The sequence below is a fragment of the Panthera onca genome, chromosome Y (assembly GCF_046562875.1).
Source record: "Panthera onca isolate mPanOnc1 chromosome Y, mPanOnc1 haplotype 2, whole genome shotgun sequence".
Classification (NCBI taxonomy): domain Eukaryota; kingdom Metazoa; phylum Chordata; class Mammalia; order Carnivora; family Felidae; genus Panthera; species Panthera onca.
The window spans coordinates 19,707,029-19,716,811 of record NC_138358.1 but is presented as its reverse complement, the minus strand read 5'-3'; positions in this window follow the sequence as shown (position 1 = coordinate 19,716,811).

Here is a 9,783-nt window from a genome sequence, read left to right as displayed (position 1 = left end):
ATTTTTTAATTTCATGTAGCGTACAGTATTACACTATTTACAAGTGCACAATATAGTGAATCAACAGTTCCATATATTCCTGTGTTCATCACAGCAATAACCCTAAATAGCCATCACCTATTTAATATATTCTCCCTGCTTCTCCTCTTTGGGAGCCTTCTGTCTGTTCCTTATAGGTAAGAGTCTATTTCTTGGTTTGTCTCTCTCTCTCTCTCTCTTTTCTTATTCTTTCCCTTTTCTTTTTATTTTGATTCTTAAATTCCATATATGAGTGACATCATGAGGTATTTGTCTTTCTCTGGCTGACTTATTCTGCTTAGCATTATACTCTCTAGATCCATCCATATCATGCGTATGGCAAGATATCATTTCCATACTGTGGCTATTGTAAGTAATGCTGCTATAAACACAGGGGTACCTGCATCTCTTTGAATTAGTGTTCTTTCATTGGGGTCAGCTGGTCCTTAAACCCATTTTGATATTGATACAATCTTTGCATTTATGACTGATACATTTATGCTTCCTATATTTTCTACTTTCATGCAGCTTTTTAAAATTCTAACTTGAGGGGCGCCTGGGTGGCGCAGTCGGTTAAGCGTCCGACTTCAGCCAGGTCATGATCTCGCGGTCTGTGAGTTCGAGCCCCGCGTCGGGCTCTGGGCTGATGGCTTGGAGCCTGGAGCCTGTTTCTGATTCTGTGTCTCCCTCTCTCTCTGCCCCTCCCCTGTTCATGCTCTGTCTCTCTCTGTCCCCAAAATAAATAAAAAACGTTGAAAAAAAAATAAAAAAAAATAATAAAAAAAAATAATAAAAAAAAATAAAATCCTAACTTGAAAATTTCCAGTTCTACATGTACGTGAACAGATTGCCATAATATTTCTATCTTATCAATTCAGCCTAGATGATTACTTAAATATGAAATATAATTGACATATAACATTATGTAAGTTTAAAGTGTAGAATGGGTGATTTGATACATTTAAATAGGGCAATGCAATCACTACCCTGGCATTAGCTAACTCCTCTCCCCTTCAAAGAATTATTGTACGGGTATCATAGGACCCCTTCAGATCTGTTCTCAGGAACTTTGAAGTTTACAACATAACATAGTACCAGTAATTGTGATCACTGTAAAAAACTATTGTTGGTTTTGTATTGGTACTTCATGTATTATTTATGTACAAGAGCCATGTTTGTATTTTAAACATTAAATCCCTTCTCCCTGGCCTCTGGCAACCATAATTACTCTACATACTTTTTGTGAATCTGGCTGTTACATATTCCACATTTACATGATATCATATAGTATTGACCTATCTCTGTCTGATATCTCATTCAGCATAATATCCTCAGTGTTCATCACTGTAGTCCTGAATAGCAGGATTTCCTTTTTTTTTCTCATAGCTGTACACTTGTGTGCACACACAACTTGTTTATCCACACATCTGCTGATGTACAGATAATTTCTATACCTTGTATGTTTTAAAAAATGTTTCAATAAACATGTGAGTGTACAAATTTCTTTGACCTTCTGTTTTTTATTTTCTTTGCATATATACAAATTGCTGAATCATGTATTAGTTCTATGTTTAGTTCTCTGAGGGATCTCCATACCATGTTTCCTAGTAGCCAGACCTGTTTCAATACCCACCAACATTATATAAAAGTGGTTTTCACTCCACATCCTTGCCACACATGTATATTGTCTTCCTGATAATAGCCTTTCTCACAGATGTGAACTGATAGCTTATTGTGGATTTTATTTGAATTTTCCTGATGATACATAGTAATTTGATTTATATATGTATATATTTACATGTATATGTGAATACATAACAGAATATAACTTATAATTTTAATATGTGATTAAATATTCATATTAAAGATATGATTATGTAATAATATAACTATTATATATATGCTATACATATATATTTGATTTGTGTTTCACTAAAGGTATGTATTACTTTAAATTTATTTTAAGTTTATTTATGTATATTGAGAGAGAGAGAGAGAGAGAGACAGAAATCACCCATGATAGCGGTGGGGAGGTACAGAAAGAGAGGAGACAGAGAATTCCAAGCAGGCTCTGCATGCTGTTAGCAAAACCCAATGTGGGGCTCAAACCCACAAAATATGAAATCATTACCTGAATTGAAATCAAGAGTCAGATGGTTAACTGACTGAGCCACCCATACACCCTTGAAATTTATATTATATATGTAATTACATGTATATATTAAGTTTACATATTAGTATGATTATTTTATTTTGTATTATATATCTATGTAAGTTATCTATTCCAATACATAAAATATAGATTGTATTTTATTCTCTTATCAAATGCATTTTGCAAATATCCTTTTTCATTCCATAGCTTTCATCAATCATTAGCTGTGCAGAAGGTTTGAGTTTTATATAGTTTTGACTGTTAATTTTTCTTGTTCTTTGTTCCTTAGGTATGATGATCAAAAACCTATTGCCCACTCCATGTTGAGGAATTTCATCTCTATGTTTACTTACACAACTGCTATTATACAAATTCTTATGTTTAAGTTACAGTCCACTTATTCATTATTGTGAGTGGTGTAAGATAGGGACCCAATTTTACTTCAGTATGTGATTATTAATTTTCCAAATTTTAGGGACACTATTATTCTCCAATTTACTCTTCTTAGCTGCCTGTCAAATCATAGTTGACTGAACATGGGAGGGGTCTCAGTGCATTTCAGGATTCTCTATTTTTTCCACTGTTATATGTGTCCATACTTATGCCAGTACCATACTATGATTTTTAATAGTTTAAAGTCTCCTTACGGATTTTAGGTCTGATTAGGTTTTCTCTTCATCCTGATTCTTCATGGTTTGCTAGTTTCTAGTCATTTATCCGTTTCTTCTAGGTCATCAAATTTGTTGGCTTAGAACATTTCATATTAATCTTTTATATTAGGTATTTGTAAGAATCAATGTAACATTTCCTCATTCATTTCTCACTATATATCTGAGTGTTCTTTCTCCTTTTCTGTTAGTCTATCTAAAGTTTTGTCAACTTTATCTTTTAAAATTCTCTTTTGAGGGGTGTCTGGGTGGCTCAGTCAGTTAAGCATCTGACTGTTTCAGGTCATGGTCTAATGGTTCATGGGTTTGAGCCCCGTGTCAGGCTCTGTGCTGATGGCTCAAAGCCTGAAGCCTGCTTCTGATTCTGTATCTGCCTGTCTCTCTGCCCCTCCCCCGCTCATGCTCTGTCTCTCTCTCTCTCTCTCTCTCTCTGTGAAAAATAAATAAACATTAAAAAATTTAAATAAAGAAAATAAAATTCTCTCCCTCTCTGCCCCTGCCCCGTTCACGCTCTGTCTCTGTCTCAAAAATAAATAAATATTTAAATATTTTTACAATATCTTTTGAGAAACCATCTCTTAGTTTTGTTGATATTTTCTATTGTATTTTGGAACTCTTTTATATTTATTTCCACTCTATTAAATCCCTTCATATTGATAAAATAGAGGTTAATTTGTTTATTTTCTAGTTCTTTGAGTTGTAAAGTTGTCTATTTGAGAAGTTTCCTTTTATTAGTTTATGTTTATCACTATAAACTTTCCATTCAGAACTGCTTTAGCACTCTATTCATTTTGGTATGTTGTATCTCCATTTATTTTTGTTTCAAGATGTTTTCCAGACTTTACTTTTTGAATTCTTCTTGACTTAATGGTTTAATTAATTAAATTGTTAATTAATTAAATTGTTTAATTTCCATATGTTTGTATATTTTCAAGTTACCTCTTACTGATTTCTGGTTGTTTACAATTGTTGTCAGAAGACATTTTTTTCTTTCCAATATCTGATTTAAATTCAAATTAGTTAACATATACACTGGTATTGGTTTCAGTAGTAGAATTTAGGGATTCATCAGTTACATATAAAACACAGTATTCTCAAAACATGTGCCCTCCTTAATGCCCATCACACATCTAGTCCTTCCCCTACCCACTCTTCTCCAGCAACCCTCAGTTTGCCTTCCTCTTTGTTTATATCTTATTTTCTCTTCCCTCTCCTATGTATACCTGTTTATTAAATTCCAAATATGAGTGAAATCATATGATATATGTCTTTCTCTGACTGATATATTTTGCTTAGCATAATACACTCTTGTCCCATTCACATTGTTGGAAATGGCAAGATTTCATTTTTTTAGATCGCAAGTAATATTCCACTGTGTATATATATATGTATGCATTATCTATTTATAAATAAATCTATATTTACATAAGTAATATTTAAATAAATACATTTAAATCTAGAGTTAGATAGATGATAGACAGACAGATAGATGATAGATAGGACATATCTAGGAAAAAGTTTATAAGGCCAAGGTCAAAGAGATTGTTCCCTATGTTTCCTTTCTCACATTTAGGTCTTTAATCCATTTTTAATTTTTTTTTTTCAACATTTTTTTTTTTTAATTTTTTTTTTTCAACATTTTTTTTTATTTATTTTTGGGACAGAGAGAGACAGAGCATGAACGGGGTCGGGGCAGAGAGAGAGGGAGACACAGAATCAGAAACAGGCTCCAGGCTCCGAGCCATCAGCCCAGAGCCTGACGCGGGGCTCGAACTCACGGACCGCGAGATCGTGACCTGGCTGAAGTCGGACGCTTAACCGACTGCGCCACCCAGGCGCCCCTAATTTATTTTTTAGCACGGTGTAAGAAAGTGCTCTTCATTTGTCTGCATGATACTGTCCAGTTTTTCCAACACCATTTGTTGAAAAGACTGTTTCTTTCCATTGGATAATCTTTCCCAGTTTTTCAAAGATTAGTTGTCAATATAGCTGTGGGTCCATTTTTGGGTTTCCTGGGTTTTCTATTGTGTTTCATTGACTTATGTACCTGTTTTTGTGCCAGTACCTTACTGCATTGATGATGACAGCCTGGTAATACAGCTTGAACTCTGGAATCATGATATCTCCATGTTTGCTTTTATTTTTCAGGGTTGTTTAAGCTATTCACATGGTCTTTGATGGTCCATACAAATTTTGTTATTGTTCTGTTCAAAATGCTGCTGGTCTTTTAAAAGACATTATATTAGGTGTATATATTACTTTGGGTAGTATAGATATTTAACAATGTTTGTTCTTCTAATCCATTTGGATGGAATGGTTTTCCTTTTTTTCTTCTTTTTTTGTTTCATACATGTTCAATTTTTTCAAAGTACAGATCTTTTACCTGTTGGGTTAGGTTTCTTCCTAGGTACCTTATTGTATTTTACGCAGTTGTAAGTGGAATAAATTCCTTAATTAATTTGCTGTTGCTTCATTTTTGTTTCTATATCATTTATTTATGTTCTAATATTCACTATTTCCCTTCTGTTGGCTTTAGGCTTTATTTGCTGTTCATTTTCTAGCTACTCTAGGTGTAAGCTAGGTTGTGTAGGGACTTTTCTTTCTTCTCCATGTAGGCCTGAAACGCAATATACTTTTCTCTTAGGACTGCCTTTGCTGTGTACTACAATGTTTGGATTGTCATGTTTTCATTTTCACTTGATTCTGTGGAATTTTTAGATTTCTTCTTTAACTTCTTGGTTAACCCATGCATTTTAATCAGGATGTTCTTTAACCTCTAAGTATTTGAGAGCTTTCCAATTTTTTTCTTGTGCTTAATTTCAAGTTTTACAGTATTATGATATCAAAATATGGTATGGAACATGACCTTTATGTTTTTGTACTTATTGAGAACTGATTTGTGACCCAGTATGTGATTTATTCTGGAGAATGTTTCATGTACACTTGAGAAGAACGTATATTCTGCTGCTTTAGGATGGAATACAATGAACATATGTGCTCAGTCCATCTAGTCCAGTGTGTCATTCAAGGTCATTGTCTCCTTATTGATATTCTGCTTAGATGACCTGTCCATCATTATAAGTGGAGTATTAATGTCTCCTATTTTATGGTATTGTTATCAATTAGTTTCTTTATCTTTGTAATCGGTTGATTTATATATTTGTGTTCTTCATGTTGCACACATAAGTATTTACAATCGTTAGCTCTACTTGATGGGTGGGCTCATTAATTTTTATTTCCTTCATCTCTTGTTATAGGATTTGTTTTAAAATTATTTTTTTCTGATTCTGTGTCTCTCTCTCTCTCTCTCTCTCTGCCCATTCCATGCTTGCTTTCTCTCTTTCTCAAAATAATTAACATTAAAAAAATTAAAAAAAAAAAAAAAAAAAAGGTAGCGCCTGGGTGGCTCAGTCAGTTGTGCGGCCAACTACAGCTCAGGTCATGATCTCGCAGTCTATGAGTTCAAATCCGCCATTGGGCTCTATGCTGACAGCTCAGAGCCTGGAGCCTGCTCCGACTCTGTGCCTCCCTCTCTCTCTCTCTGACCCTTCCATGCTCGATCTGTCTCTCTCTCTCTCAAAAATAATTAACATTAAAAAAATTTTTTTAAATTATTTTGTGTGATATAAGGATGGCTATTTTGGCTTCCTTTTGACCATCATTAGCATGATAGATGGTTCTTCATCCACTCACTATCTTTATGCAAGTGTTTTTAGGTCAAAAATTAGTTCTTTGTATGCAGAATATCGAGTGATCTTTTTTTTTTAAACTATTCTGATAACTTATATTTTTGATTGGAGATTTTAATCGATACACATTCAGATTAATTATTGAAATACTAAGTTAGTGCCATTGCGCTACTTGTAGTCTTGGTGTTTCAGGTCAAGTTATCTAGTCCTTAATAGTCTTTGTTCTTTGGTCTTTTATTTTTTTCTTTCTACTCAGAGAGTCCCAATATAAATTTCTTACAGGGCTGCTTTAGTCTTCACGAACGCCTCTAGTTTTTGTTTGTCTGGGAAACTTTTTCTCTCTCCTTCTATTCTGAATGACAGCCTTGCTGGTTAAAACAAATGGTTGCATATTTTTCCCGTTTTACCCATGGAATATTCTTACCACTCCCTCATTGATTGCCAAATTTCAGTGAACAAAGTCTGATACTAACCCTATGTCTTTACCCTTGCAGGTTAAGGACATTTTGTCCCTGTCCGTTTTCAGGATTCTCTCTTTATCTGTGTATTTTGCAAGTTTCACTATGGTACGTTGTGCTGTTGACATGTTTTTGTTGGTTTTGAGGTGAGTTCTCTGTGTCTCTTGGACTTGAATGTCTCTTTCCTTATCCAGGTTAGTGAAGTTCTCAGCTGTAATTTATTCAAATAAACCTTCTGCCCTCTTTTCTTACTGTTCTTCCTCTGGGACTCCTATAATACAGATATTGTTTTATTTTTATAAAATCACTAAGTTTCCTAAGTTTACCCTTGTGATCTAATAGTTTATTTTTATTTTTCCCATATTTTTATCTTTTTTTCACCTATTCCCTCCTATGCTTCCAGTGTGATTTTTATCCCAGTTATAGCATTCTTAATTTAATCACGACTAGTTCTTAGTCTTTGATCTCTACAGCAAAGTTTTATATTATTTTTAAGCCCAACTACTAGTATTATGACTGTTGTTTTAAATTCTTGTTTAGATATATTGCTTACTTTTTGCTTTGAGCAAAGTCTCTGGCTGTGATTGTTCTTGGCCTTTCTTTTGGGGAGAATTCCTCTGTCTTGCCATTTTGTATAAGTGTCTATATTTTGTGTGTTTTAAAAGTTTGATATGTTTCTTGTACTTAAGAGTATTACTATATTAAAGTAGGTCATACATTGTCCAGGGCCTGAAACTTCAGGAATGACTTCTGTGCTGTTGCCTTTTAGCTGTACTTTCCCATAGGTCAGTTCTCTGCAGAGCTTCTCCTTGCTTGCAGTTGTAGAGTGTTTGGAATTTAACTAGGTGTGTTTTAGTTTGTTTGGGGTGGGAACCCCTGATTGAAAAAAAATTAGGAAAGGAAAACAGAAAAAAAAAAAGAGAGAGAGAGAGAGAGAGAGAGAGAGAGAGAGAGAGAGAATAAAAAAAAAAAAAAAAACTATAAGACTTATTCCAAAGAATAAAAGAAAAGAAAAACTGAGAGAGGAAGAAGGGAAAAGTAAATAATAAAAATGTCTGTATCAAAAAAAAGAGAAAAGAAAATGAAAACAACGAAGAAACTATTAGCCTCATTACAAGAAAAAGAAAGAAAGAAAGAAAGAAAGAAAGAAAGAAAGAAAGAAAGAAAGAAAGAAAGAAAGAGAAAGAAAGAAAGGGAGAGAGAGAGAGGGAGGGAGGGAGGGAGGGAGGGAGGGAGGGAGGGAGGGAGGGAGGGGACTGTAGGTGTTATTTTGAAGCACTTGATTTTAGTACACTTGGTGTATGGGGATGCTGACTGTGTTGGTTTTCTGGAGGGGAGGCTGGATGCTTTGGCTCTGAGACAGTCTTGCCCCAGCAAATATGCAGCTGTCGGCCATGGTGATTGGCAAGTGGGGTTAGGTGTAACTGGATATGCCTCCTCTGAGGGTTTCTATGTTGCTCTCTGAATTCCCACTGTGTTGGTGTTCCAGGGAAAATGGCACCACCCCAATCTCTCATACCTAGAACAGGGATCTTACATCCCCTGCTGTTCAGGCAGTCCTTCAGAATGGCTAAGGCAGTCATCTTGTCTGGTGCCACAACTCTCCTGCATTTTTTCTTTGGCATGTCGCTGAAATTTAACACCAAAGACTGCTTTTAAAAATGTTTATTTATTTTGATAGTATGGGAGGGGCAGAGAGAGAAAGAGAGAGAGAGAGGGAGAATTCAAATCAGGTTCTACACTTAGCACTGAGCCCAACATGTGGCTTGTTCTTACTATTGTGAGATCATGACCTGAGCCGAAACCAAGAGTCACATGCTTAACTGATTAAGCCACTCATGCACTCCAATATCCAGTCTTAATGGACTTAATGAACCTGCTCTTCTCCTCTGGATTAAAGTCTCTATCCCTGAGAAATAGCCCCATTCTTGAAAAGTGTGTAGAATCTATGGTGTAGCACTACTAAAAGGAGCAAAAAAGTACCCATGTAGGTGAATCTCTGTCCCCTGCTGATTATGTTGAGGTATGTCGTCTTTAAACCTACTTTGTTGAGGATTTTTATAATGAGTGGATATTGTACTTTGTCAAATGTTTTTTCTGCAGCTATTGAAAGGATCATAATGACTTTATTCTTTATTAATGTGGTGTACCCACCACGTTGATAGTTTTGCAAATATTTAACCACGTATGCAAAACAGGAAAAAATCCTGACTTGATCATGGTAAATGATTCTTTTAACTAGTACTGTGAGTACTGAACGATCCCTTCATTCAAGGAATAAATTCTACCTGAGCATGGTGAATGTATTTTAATGTATTTTGAATTTGATTTACTGTATCTTGTTCAGAATTTGTGCATCCATGTTCATCAAAAATACTGGCCTGTAATTCTCCTTGTTAGTGAGGTCTTTGGTTTTGGTATCAGTGTCATGCTGGATTCATAGAATAATTTAGTTTTTACTTCCATTTCTATTTTTCTGGAATGGTTTGATAACTATAGGTGTAAAATAAAGTTTTCTTTAAATGATTGGTACAACTTCTCTGGGAAATTACAGGATATCTGGCCCTGGACTTTTGTTTGTTAGGAGATTTTTGATTGCTCTTTTTATATCTTTGCTGGTAATCAGTCTGCTTATGTTTCATTTTCTTTCCTGTTTCAGTTTTGGTAGTTTATTTCAATAAGTTTATCCCTTTCTTCTAGTTTTCCCATTTGTTGGCTATACCTTTCCCTAATATTCTAATTGTGGGTATTTCTGTGCTGTTTTTTTGTGTGTGATTTCACCCATCTCATTTGTGATT